Raw genomic sequence first — 13,583 nt, 5'->3', positions numbered from 1 at the left:
CCAGTCATTGATATTCCACTGGGGCTAATGCATGATCAAGAGAAGAAAGTAGGAAGTATGTAGAGAACAAAGGAGAGGAGAAGCCATTATCAGCCTAATGTGATCAAGGAGTAACTTGTCAAACCTGAACTGGAGTAATGACTAATATTTGAGATGACTTCAGCTCACTACGATTTCACTACTATTGATGTGTGACAGTTACTGCAAATTAAATTCCATCTCCAGTGCACAATCGCTTTATCAGAGTGACTGTGCTCTATCGTCATTTTCTAGCTGTTGCACTGAGTTGGTGCTTAAGGGAAATTACTGGAATCACTCACAGAAAAATAAATTTCTTTCATTTCCTCTGTCAACGACCATCACATCATCTTACTACAAATCAAGTATAGAAAACACTTGAAAGTAAACATTTCAAAACTATTTAATTATAAATTAAATACTGCCAAATTGATGGGAAATCTAGCTAATCAGGCCTCTGCATTTCTTGGCCACCATTCAGTGTTCCTTGTCCTGTCCCAGCACTCCTACTTAAAAGCTGCACTCACATTTGCAGTAGAGCTGGTGGGAAGATGCAGGATTCAGCTAGAGGAGAGCAGATGGCCTCAGAGGATGACCTTAAATCCTAGTCAGTCTACCTTCAGACTGCATCATCTTAGAGTGGAAACAGCAATTGCAGCTGGCTGGAAGTAAACAGGAAGGGACCTGGCAGAGTATCTTTGATGGAAGTATGAACACAGTCATTCAGAGACTGGATTTCTGTAGTCTGTGGAACCACTGAGGCAGCCTCAAGACTCTCCATAATCCATCAAAGTCCTTCTGAAGACAGGAATCCTGAGCTGTAGTAGCAGCAGTGTAGTCCTATTGCACCAATGTTGGATGCCTGCTGCTTGCGTCCAGTGGACACTGAAAGGTGAAAATCATTTGTTTCCACAAATGCATCGATTGAATTTCATGCTGCAAAGTTTGTACGGAACTCTGTGCTAAATTATTAGTAGGTCTGGTCATCTGGTAGGTTTTGCACGCTGAGCTGTAAATTGACCAACAGCAGCCTGACTTGGGTTTTGCTGTCGTCCAGGTGGCTCACGGCTGGGTGGAGAGCCTGTGAAATTTTGTCCACTGTAGATCTGTTACAGTGGTAGGCAAACTAAAGCGGGCCCAGGCAGGAGTTAATTCTAGCCATGACTAACCTCTCAAAGTACTTGATCACAGAAGATGTGAGTGCTACTGAGTGAAAGTTGTTGAGGCAGCTTATCCTGTACCAGTATGGATCATCTCTGAATTTTGTTTTCTTGGGTCAATATCATTAAAGCTAATCGCCTCAATATTACTTGACATAAAGCTGTGGCAAAACAAATTCTGATAATAAAACAGAAGGTTAGGTTGAGTTGATACAAAATTTGCAGTAAACTTGTGACATCGAATATTAACTCTCACCCACATTATAACCTTACCCAAGTCCCTGAAGGCGAATTAAAATTCATGCAATGCATATCTTTGGAACATTGCAACAACGATGAGTACTTTAACTTTGGAGATTTACTCAACTCACACTTTAAAGACAAATACAGTTCAGTATATATAAAGTTGTAATGAGTTAAATATTACTGGTACAATCTCTCAATGTTTCTAAATACCATTTGTGTTTAATTACTAATTAGTATTTAAACTAGTTGGTTTTAGCCAAAATTCCAGCTAATTTATGGGCATTCCTAACTCATGACAATAAATGGGTGGAGCTATAAGTTGCCACTGAATACAGTTGCTTGTAACTGAATAAAATATGGCATGATGAAGCTCATGAAGGTTTTCACCAATCAAGCATCAGTTTATTGTTTAGTTAGGGACCTGCACTTTCCCCAAAGCAAACATACTTAAATGGCATATCACATTTAGGGTTTTTTTTTATTGGGCATGGAATGTTCTTGGCACAATTATTTAAAGAAGCCATGCCTGATCCAAACTGCAAACAATTTATAATGTAGTTTTTAAAACAGTTCCAAAAATGTTCATTTTTTTCTAAAATTAAGAGCTTGTTAGATACATGTTGTATTTTTGAACCAGAAATGTAAAATTGTTCTTTAAAATACATATGCTGTTATCAAATAAATAAACATCTATTTCAAGCTAACTTTGAACTTCATTTAAAATTTCAGCATACCAAATCACTTCCCATTCACCCTTATTGAATGCCTTGTTAGTCCAAAAATTACACTGATTCAAGAATAATGTTTCCTAAACTTATTCAAGCTCAAAAACCCACATCTCAGTTATACAAAAGACAACACAAAATGCAATCATTTCAATAACTTAGACACACTTTAAATTTAGCAGTGAAATGATGCATAAACAAGTAACAAAAATTTTTAAAAGGGGATCAAACACCACAAACATCATCGTCACTCGAGTTATAAATTGTTATTTTATAACTTCAGTGAGGTCAGCTTTATCTTGACATTCTGTTCCCATTGCACCAATTGTATCAAAGCCACTACAGCAAAAGCTCACTATCAGTGAGGGACCAGCTATGTGACCATGCTAAGATATCCTTAGCCAATTTTATGATTACCTCTGCCATCAGGCTACTGCTTAGCATTCCCACTGATCTATGTAACAGCATAATATGGAACATGTATTAAATGACTGAAGCCTCTACCAGTTTGATTTACCACCCTGTCAATGGCAGAAGGATGATGGAAAGCTGTCTAACTAGCTCTAAAATGAAACCTCAATGATACTAATGCTAGTAGAATTGGTCACCTAACACTGTTTGGTGAACTGCAATTTACACAGGCCCCAGAAATCCACTTAAGTAGCCTTTTCTCAAATTTTCTACTGATAAAGTGTCTGAGAATGAGCAATTCCAAGAGACGCAAGGTATATATACTTCCAAGTTTTAACTTGACATCTTGATCACTGCTATCATTACACAGTGGTACAGCTGGGGGGTGGGGGGGGGGACACTGACTTTGGGTGCTGTCTATGGGGAGTTTTTCCCTGTAACCACATGGGTTTCCTCCGGTGGCCCAGTTTCCTCCCATAGACTGGTTGATAGGTTAATTGAGGAATCCGAATTAGGTTTATTGTCACTGTCGTATGTCATGAAATTTGTTTCCAGTGGCGCGGCAGGGTAGCGGTTAGTGTAACACGTTACAATGCCAGCGACCCAGATTTATTTCCCACTGCTCTCTGTAAGGAATTTATATATTCTCCCCATGACTGGGCAGGGTTTCCACCCACATTCCAAAGATGTACGTGTTAGCATTTAAACAGCAGCCAACCTCCCGGAAATGTGAGGTTTAACAGGCAAGTTACCCATTAGACAAGCAGAGCACATGACAATTGTAAACCACACACAAAAACACGGGCCACGGAAATGATATTATTACTCTGATGTTTTTTGGGAGCAGCTGAGTCATAAGCAAACACAGCTTTTGAGGAAAAGAAAATCATCACTACCTTTTATAATGACTTACAGCTATTAAATCTTTTGATGGCGATATTAGCCTAGAAATTCTATCATTCTGCATGACTGATTTCTTTGGAAAACCAATCTGAGATAAAAGACAAAGACTTTGCAGGTGGACCAAAGGATCCACAGTTTTCCTACCAAATCTGCCTATCACATGACTGACTAATGCACTGAGACATGCGAACATGTGAAGTGGCACTCAAGCAACTAGGGCCCAACTGTCATTCATGCAAATGCAGTTGAAAAACAAGCACAAGTCAATGAATATGTTGTAAAAAAAAATGATCACTCCCTACTTTGTACCGAGTTTTCTTATTTCGATTGTTCTTTCTCTCCTCTCCTTTCTATGAATGTATACTTCAGATAATTTTAATGTGGAGATTTGTGACAAATATGATTATATGATATATATGTAGTGTATCTGAAATACATCTTATGGAAATGTTTGTTTGATGATAAACTTTAATAAAAAATAAATTACAAAAAAAAAGAAAAACAGTGCATGCACTCAGAGTAGCAAGCCTTCACAATGAATGTGAGGCCTCTTTCAATGAAATGTGAAAGGGATTTGTGTGAGCACTGGGGGTTCTTCCATACTCCATGAAGACCCCACTCTGGATCATAATCTCAAACCATTCAAAACTAAGATTACCATAGTAGACCCACCCATCATTCCCAGATGATTATGAATTCAAAGCTGCACATGCTCACATAAAATACTGGTTGGTTTACCATGTACTGGTTGTTTAACCTGTCTCACCATGCACCAGAAAATTCTGGGATCTCAATTGCTCAAAAATAGGAGAGGAATTATACAATGCCTTACTAATAAAGAAAATATTGATATTAATGTTTTCACACAGAAACAAGACATTGGAAAACATATGGCTTATTATATATAAAGGAAATTAGACTGTCAGGATTAATTAGAAACATAACCATTTAACTCAAACTGTATGAGAGCTATCTGAGCCAATACTGAAATATGCACTATGCAACAATGAAACATTTTAAAGATTTTATTGCATTTTTAAAATTTCCTCTTCCTTCCAAAGTAGATTTACTGATAAAGTAATAATGATCCACTGCACAATAAAAACTTGGCTTGCTGCTTTTCCTATTAAAACAAAGTTAGTGATTTCTAACCTAACTTTGCTAAACTGAACAACTTCCCATTTCTGATATTTAAAATAGCAGGAGCTAATTTTCAGCTTTCAGTTGTGATAATGTTTGCTGCTGACAGCATTCTTTCAAGGCACAGAGAAATGTAGGTATTGAGTAAAGTCAATAAACTAAACATAACTGTACCGGTAATAACCTGTTTTCAATGGAGTTCAAATAATCTGGTATTTAAATGGATTGTTTCAATGAATCAGTCATCAGAAATACAAAAACTGAATGTCTGGGCCAATAAAATTAAATCCACATTGTGTTCTTTCTCCAAAGTCACTAAGTGAATTCAATTTAGTGATCTTAATATAATTATCTCACAAATATTTTGAATTAACTCAGAATCATTCATAATTAAATTGATATAATTAATAACAAGTGAAATTCATGAAATTATTATATTCCCATTTTCAAAAAATTAATGCTAATATTCTTAACTGATGCACAGGGGGTTGGGATGGTTGTGATTTGAATTGGAGCCTTGATCTATCAGATCTATTCATCTTGATATCAGAAAACTGTCCTTCATCTTTCCACCCCATGAGAGAGCCAAAAAACATTAAGGTTGGACCTGGCAGTATTCTTTGACCAGACTGTATGTTTGAACCCAAAGTGCTGATAAACCCATGAGAATCTCCACTTACTTCCTGCCTGATTACAGGATGGTCAATCATATTTTTTAATAAATAAATCTCCTCATACCTTTCCTGCTCAGGTCCATGACTGACCATTCTCCAATAGCCTTACAATGCATAATCTCCTGCATTTGTGGTCTTACCAATCACTACAATGTCAGTTTCTACTTGTCCTGCTCCATGCCTTTCCATATCCCCCCCACTTGGATGAAAGGATAAAAGTTTGATTTTTCTATTTCAGCTCAGTCCCAAAGAGTGTAAAAAGGGGTGGAGATTAAGATAAACTGAGATTTATGAGACCTCTAAATTATCTAAGTTGGGTAGCAAATGAAAAGGTGGCTTAAAATAAGGGTTTGAGATTCAAGGATATAAAACAGCAAGAACTTTGGTACTTTAAGATAACTTTCTGCCCATGGAAACTGCTTGACTGCTTCATTTCCATGTCACATTTTGGCCAGGCCTCTTAAATCTCTGGCACCTTCTCCAACTTCAAATTTATTATTTTTATCAAATATTCACAGCTATAAACAGAACCCTATTTGCCACATCCTTGTTTGTAAATCATCCCCTACTCAAGATATTTTCATGAAACCACACCGAGGAACTCTTAATATCTCTTGGGGTTATAGTGATGGTCAATAACCAGGGATCATAGATGTAAAGCAATTGATAGCATTCAAAGTTATGTGAGGATCTAATTTTCACAGAGGTGGTATGAGGATCTGGATGTCACTTCCTGAAAGAATGGTGGAGCAGAAATCCTCCCTGCATTTAACAGAGATGATCAGCTAAGACGTTATACCCTCGTGGCAATGGACAAATGACTGGAACGAGCTTCAGCAGGATAAGCCCTTTGAAGGCTGGCTTGAACATGGTGAGCTGAAACCCCCTATTCTTTGTCAGAAATGCTTCCATGATTTGAGATGTAGGCTCTGCACCAATCATATTAGCACAATGCTGTGACAATTTCATGACAGTCTTCCACAAAGGAGAAACCTTTCTACCTTTGGTGTAGTTACAATCATAAAATTGGTAAGATATTAAAAATGATTTTAGATAAGTTATTGTTGAATGATTGGGTTGATTTAAATAGTGAGATCCATTTATATAGTTTCATATTATAAAGGATTTTTAATATATACAATATTAGTTACTGTTTCTAGTATTACAGTTCTATACAGGAAAATGAGAGAGAAAAATCCAAGTGAATAAAAGTTTATTTAAAAGCAGTATACTAAGCTAACTGGGGTGGTGCAGGCCTTGGTATGAAGAGAGAGCTGTGCCAATGTTTATGATGGAAGACCATCCCAAAATTTAAATAAGCTATTTGCAAAGATTTCCAAACAGCTTGGTCTGTAGTATACTTAGCTATACTACAGAATCTGGTGTGGAAGTAGCTCTTAAAGGGTGAGTTTTATCTTGAAGGAAAAACTGAATAATTATTCAAAATGGTCTTGTGGGGATGTGCTCTTCTCAGATGTTATGGATTTTGGAGGTGGTCCTGCTGGAGGTGTACCAAAGGAAAGAGTATTACTATTCCAGTTCATGATCAACCTTCACTAAACGACCAAGCCCATATACTAATCCAGATCTCTTCCACTCAGCTACGACAAAGCATGATGGAATACAGTTAATACACTTCACATACCTGGGTGAGGTCAGCTCCAACGAAACTCAAGAAACCTGACATCATGGAAGACAAAGAAACCCACTTGACAGGCACCAATTCCTTCCTATTCCCTCCACTCATGGTGTGGTGTAGCTGCAGTACACATCTGTTATAAAGTGCAACAAAGCCATTTGCCTTAACTACACTAACGTCACAACCTCTACTACCTAGGTAAAGATCTGTAGTGCAGGGGAACTAAGTAAGGTTTCTCTTTAAGACACTAGCCATCTTGATATCATCACTAGATCCACATCCTAGAGCTCCTCAGCATTTAATAGTAAGATTGTTGCATCTTAAAAAGGTAGATCGCCATTAAATTCTCAAAGACAATAAGGGATGGGCAATAAATGCTGGCACTATCAACAAAGTGCACATGTTGAAAAATGAAATAATATATGAAACAATTCTATTATTGAACTCTTTCCAAAGTTGAAAAAAACTGCATTCATTATAAAGGAAATCAATTTCTTTATTTCAGTCTCACTTATCATAAATCTGTAGTACCTTAAGACTTGAAAATTTAACGCACAGCTATCACAATTTCTCCTTGGCTACAGAAGAGAAAGAAGCCAAAAGTCCATGAGCAAGTCCTCATTGGGGGAATGGGCATGGACAGGGTCAGTAGTTTTAAATTTGTTGGTGACAATCTATCAGAGAATCTCTACTGGAACCAATACCTATGTGTCATCAGAAAGAAGGCACAACAATAGCTCTTAGAAGTTTGTGCAGATTTGACATTTCATGCTAAACTTTGAGATGCACAATGGAAAGTATCATAACTGGTTATATCATGGCCTTATATGGAAACACAAATGCCCAGGAATAGAAAAGACTACAGAAAGTCCTTTACAGGCAAAGACCTCCCCACCTTTGAATACATTTACATGGACTGCTGCTACAAGAAAGCAGCATCCATCATTAAGGGCACCCACTATCTGGACCATGCACTCTTCTCATGAATACCAGCAAGCAGTTGGTACAGAAGCCTTAGGTCCTACATCACCAGGTTCAGAAACAATTATTACCCTTCAACCATCAGGCTCCTGAATGGGTATGGATAACTTCAATCACAACTCTGAACTGCTTTTGCATACTCCAGACTCATTTTCAAGATTCTTTACAACTCACGTTCTTTATATTATTTTTGATTTGCACTGTTTGTCTTTTGCGCATTGGTGGTTTATCAGTCTGTCATAAATCCTACTGTATTACTTTCTTCCTGTGAATGCCTACAGGAAAATGAATCTCATGGTAGTATATGGTAATACACACATACTTTGATAATACATTTACTTTGAGCTTTGAAATAATTTTCCATATTTCAAGTTGCAATTGCTGTCCAATCACCTTTCAGGTTCATCACTGGGTTAGATCTTAAACTCTGTTCCATTTGAACATCTGATGGCCATGTGGAATATTATGGTACTATGGAAATAATCCAAAATGCTTTCATTTACACATTGATCTAATTTAGTCCTTGGGGATGTTTTCGTTGAAATATTTGGGTTTAATTATTTTGTTTACTTAATTCGTCTTTTAAGATGCTGATTGAAGTGAGAATATTCTAAGTTACTTTAATAATTACAAGACAATAGAGGCTGCAGTTAAGGCAAGTGAAAGAGAATATTGTATATAAAAAATCATAAAATGCATTGCAGACGTAGGTGTGCTACAGATAGGCTAACTTGGAGTGGGTAATGTATACATTTTAAAAACACATTTGGATGAAGTTACCAGGTATTCTATTCTGGTCATTGTGAAACAATCAAGATGTCCAAGCGCCAAAGAATGAACTAAGGCACCTTTCTGGAAAATCAGGTGATTATACAATGCTGAACATCTGGAAAAAGCTGGAGTTTTCCAATTGAAATTAATCCAGGATAGTGGGACTAGAGGTCAGGTATGATCTCTGAAGTGTAAATTTGAGATTAGTCCAACACATAAGCATACAAGTTAGGACCAGGAATGGGCCCCTTAATTCTACTCAGTCAATAATCTCAAGTCATCTTTACTGACTATCTGCAATAACTTCTCAACACTTTGCTAATCAAGTATCTATCTATGTCTGCCTTAAAAATATTCCAAGAATAAATAGATTAAATTCAAATATGTCTGACCAATGTTTTCCATGTAATCAAGACATTGGTACTTTTTTACATTCTACCTGGTCTTGTTTTAAAATTCAACCATTTTGGATAAATCTAAGACTTTTATTGGAACAAATTACTGGAGTACAACTCCCACATAGTCCAGTATTATTTTTATTAGGAGACATTGAAGGGACAATACCGAAACTTAAATTGAATAAGTATCAGAAAAAATTTATAAAAATTGCATTGGCAGTAGCCAAAAAAGTTATCGCAGTTACTTGGAAATCTGATTTATATTTAACTATGGATCATTGGAATAATGAAATATATAGTTGTATTCCACTTGAAAAAATTACATACAATCTAAGAAATGAATATGATATATTTTTTGAAAATTTGGCTCCCATACCTACAAAAGATAGGATTAAATACATAGGTCCATTGAAGATAAAATTATAAAGTAATTGGGGAAAGTAAAAATAAATATTAAAATTATTTTGAACTCCATGGAGCATGTGGGGATCCTCCGATATCCAGGCAATCTTTCTCTCTTTTTTTTCTTTCTTTAGATAAAGGTTAAGGGGGGGAGGGTTAAGGGGAGGGGGAGGGTTAATACTATTTTTCTCACTATTTTATCATCACATTTATTCTTTGTAATTTTCTAAAATTAAATAATTAATTAAATAAATAAATGAATGAATAAATGAATAAATAAATGAATGAATGAATGAATGAATGAATAAATAAATAAATAGATAGATAGATAGATAGATAGATAGATAGATAGATAGATAGATAGATAGATAGATAGAATTTTCCAAGACTCTGCTTACTCTGGTCTTGGAGGAGGAGAACTCCAAACATCCACACCCATTAGGGAGAAAGAATTGCACCCAGGGCAAAACTTATTTTTAGAAGTTGAAGATGCAGAGGGAGCTGGGTGTCCTAGTCCTGATTTCCAAAGAGCTGGTATGAAGGTACAGCAAGTAATCAGGAAAGCAAACAATATTATTTGCTTCTTGGGACAAAAGGAGGTAATGTTTCAATCAAATAAGGTATTTCTGAGATGACCCTTGAAGTACTGTGTACAGTATTGGTCTCCTTATTTATAAAATAAGGATATTAATGTGTGGGAAGAAGTTCAGAGGTCTTTCTAAACTAATAACTAGACAGATGCCCTATCTTATGAGGGAAGGTTAGGTAGACTAGTTTGTGCTTGTTGGAGTATAGGTAACTTGACTGTAAGGTACAAGATACTGAGGGACTTGACAGAGTGAATGTAGTGAGGAGGCTTCCTCCTGTGGGAAAATTTAGAACCAGAGTTATTGTTTAAAAATAAAAGTTACCTATTCATGACTGAGGCGAGATGTTATTTTTAATCTCAGGAGATCTGTAGAACTCTTCTTATTGCATGCTGGAGACTGGGTCTTTGAGTATTTGAGGCAGAGGTATATGAGGAAATGAAGCATTATCTTAGACTGAAGACACACTCCATAATACTGTCACTGTGGTCAATGGGTCAACTGCAATACTGGGAAGATCTGTGGGCCTTCAGTAGCAGCAAGATCTGTAACACCATGACCTCTCAAATTCTTCTTTTTATTCCATCAGCCAAGGACCAACTGCAGACCAAAGAGGAGGGCAGCTAAGCACACCAATTGCAGTGCTAAGTATGTGTCTGCTGAAGCTACCGCACAAGACTATATACATGTTGAAGACCAGAAGCAACATCCCACAACAAACAGATATTCTCCAAGCTCTTCAGTTCTCCCTCTTTCAAGCATGAATGGAAATTTAATAACTAACAGGAGGAGAAAATTCCTGTTCAATACCATGACATTCCAATACTTACAAGCAAAACTAAGTTTGCTTTGATCCCTACAATGCAATGCTGCAGTAGGTAGAAGATTTCATCAAGAACATACTTACTAATGTGCAGGTGCTTCAATGAACACTCCCTTGCCCAGAGTCAATAGGAGATATGTTCACAGAACACTTCTCCTTCTCCCTTGAAACAACTTAGGAAACACAAACATTAGTAAAATTGTACTAACAATTGGAAGATATCAATTAACACAACTGTGCCATGGCCATCCCTTTAATTAGGATTGTTAGGTGAAAGTGGATAGTGCAAAATATCTATCCTTAATTTAAAAAAGTGGCATTGACCTCTGAGATCATGATTTGCCTCCTCTCGACCCAATCAATATTCATTGCATGCGTGCGGAGACAAATCCCAATATTGCAATGTCAAGATACACCTCACAGTGGCCTCATGGATGCCTTTCTGGAGATCTAAAGACATCCATAATGTCTGGTTTCTTGTTAGGTCTAGAAGAAGCCAGTAACTTTAAAAATAGGCTGGGTATGCTTGCTTTGTATTCAGTACATGCAGACTGCAACAAGAGAAATAAGAGAAACTATTTTGTGACTAAATAAGATTACACAGATATCCCCCATATTATGGTTGTTCAGATTATGAAAATTTGCCCTTACAGTATCCACAAATCACCAGTTAAAACTTTGAGATTCTGAATAAAATTTGCAGAATTTATCTGATAAAGGTAAATGAATTAAAAGAAAATACATTGTCTCAACTCACACTTGTTGGCATATGCTTAGAGATGAAGAGGTTTTGCATTATGGAAAATCATCATACCACCCGAGGAGTAGGAGTGCAACACCCCCACCTTCCCCCCATAACACAGGGAGTCGCCTGTCTACTCTGAACCTCAGAAATCAGCATTGTCAAACTATTCCAGCTAAGCTTAAAAAGCTACAACTTGTCTCCAACCTGCCTGTGGTGAATGTTAAATCCACAGTGGTATTTGCCAAGTAGTAGTGAATTTCTGGAGGTTAAGACACAAATATTTCACAGTGTGCTTTCCCTCATTCTCTTGTTCTTGCTAATTACTTGGCTGATGAAGCTGGAATAGATACAAATCAAGTCAGAGAGTACGAGTCTTAAAGTAACAGATTATGAATTCATGTCATGCATGTGTGTTCCCTCAGTGGTGGAATACTGGGCAGTACAGTGACCACAAAATGTGTACGTTTACCTGAAATTCCAATGCTAGCTAATAGTAAAACATTGGCATATTAAAATTTGTGCACAATTTATCGATAAACCTGGTAAATAAATACCAGTAAAATCAAAAATTACAATACATCAACCAATCAAATATACAACTAGATCTCTGTAGATTGGCTTCTGCCAAGAACGTTGATTTTTAGTTGTGCTTACATATCGTGCATGAAGACTTTACCCACTGCTTCCTTCACTCATGCTAAATTTAAACTCATTCTGAAATAACAGTTAATGTGTAGGCGAAGTGTTTAGAAAACATTAAAAACTCTAAAATTATTTTACTTAGGGTATAGTTGTAGGATTCAAATGGCAACAATGAACTCAGTGTTTCGACATACCAGTGATTATTTTCGAACTCACCTTCACTTACTGCCAAAACAATCAATGACACGTTAAAGAGGCACCGCCTTCTGCTTCCACTCACAAGCCATCTTTCGTGGCAATTCCTGGCTTGGGGAAAGAAAAGACTCCCAAATAATTATCATAAGAAGAAGACACTTGAAAGAGATTCTCATCTACATTTCAATGATTTTTTATAGTGACGAAAAAGAGAAAACCAAGTTTTTATAAAGTGCCAAAGTGATGTCAGAGCATTTCATCCATTGGCTCAGCTGCAAATTAAAAACTGGTCAAGTGGTGCCTTCACAGTTTCATATCCTCTAAACTTTTGGTGAGACGTTATTCAATCACATTCAGATTACAGATCATAAGTTGAGAAAATGTTGGAAGTGTGAACTCCAACTAGATTATGCTTGTCATCTGTATCCTGAAGATGCAACCTCAAACAGATTCATAACACTCAAATTTTATCTATTTCAATATATTGTTCATAGAAAATTAGAATCATTTGGTGCAGTTTTGGAATCTTCTTAAAACCCATGCCTAAAAATGCCATGCAAGGCACACTGACTGCTACTAGACTGATAATGGGAGAAAGAAGACAGCAACAGCACCCGGACCACACCAGTCACAATTCCTTCTGCTTACTTCTATGATGTTCTGGCTTTTTTTTTAAATTAGATCAACCAATTTGTTGATGAGTGAGGCCACAAATCCAATGAGAATAGCAATAACTCTTACCAAAATTGATCCTGCTGCCTTTCCAGACAGCAGGACGTCACTGAGAGAAACAAAGTACAAGAAACGAGGTTTACTTCCATCAGTTCACTTTCTTACTAATGAAAAACAACATCTGTGACATCACACAATTATTCCTGAAGAGCAAATATCTGAACAGCCAATCATGTGGCAGCAACTCAATGCATGCAGACATGGTCAAGAGGTTTAGTTGTTGTTCAAAACAAACATCAGAACGGGGAAGAAATGTAATCTTAGTGACTTTGACCACGGAATGATAATTGGTGCCAAATGGGGTAGTTTGAGCGTCTCAGAAATTGCTGATCTCCTGGGATTTTCACACTCACAACAGTCTCTAGCGTTTACAAAGATTGGTGCGAGAAAC

General features: G+C 36.8%; 1 long non-coding RNA gene across 2 annotated transcripts in view; it reads left to right on the top strand.

The window, feature by feature from the left end:
* LOC140734840 (uncharacterized) overlaps nucleotides 1-12,577 on the top strand; it is a 37,000-nt gene extending 24,423 nt beyond the window's left edge. For both annotated transcript variants that reach the window (XR_012100627.1, XR_012100626.1), the window contains 2 exons: nucleotides 5,982-6,148; nucleotides 10,645-12,577. This is a non-coding gene — a long non-coding RNA (uncharacterized lncRNA). The remainder of the gene's footprint in view (nucleotides 1-5,981; nucleotides 6,149-10,644) is intronic.
* The last annotated feature ends 1,006 nt before the right edge of the window (nucleotides 12,578-13,583 follow it).

This window comes from Hemitrygon akajei, chromosome 10 (assembly GCF_048418815.1).
Source record: "Hemitrygon akajei chromosome 10, sHemAka1.3, whole genome shotgun sequence".
Taxonomy (NCBI): Eukaryota; Metazoa; Chordata; class Chondrichthyes; order Myliobatiformes; family Dasyatidae; genus Hemitrygon; species Hemitrygon akajei.
Note: the sequence above shows the minus strand (reverse complement) of the source record. Positions and strands in the feature narration are given on the sequence as shown.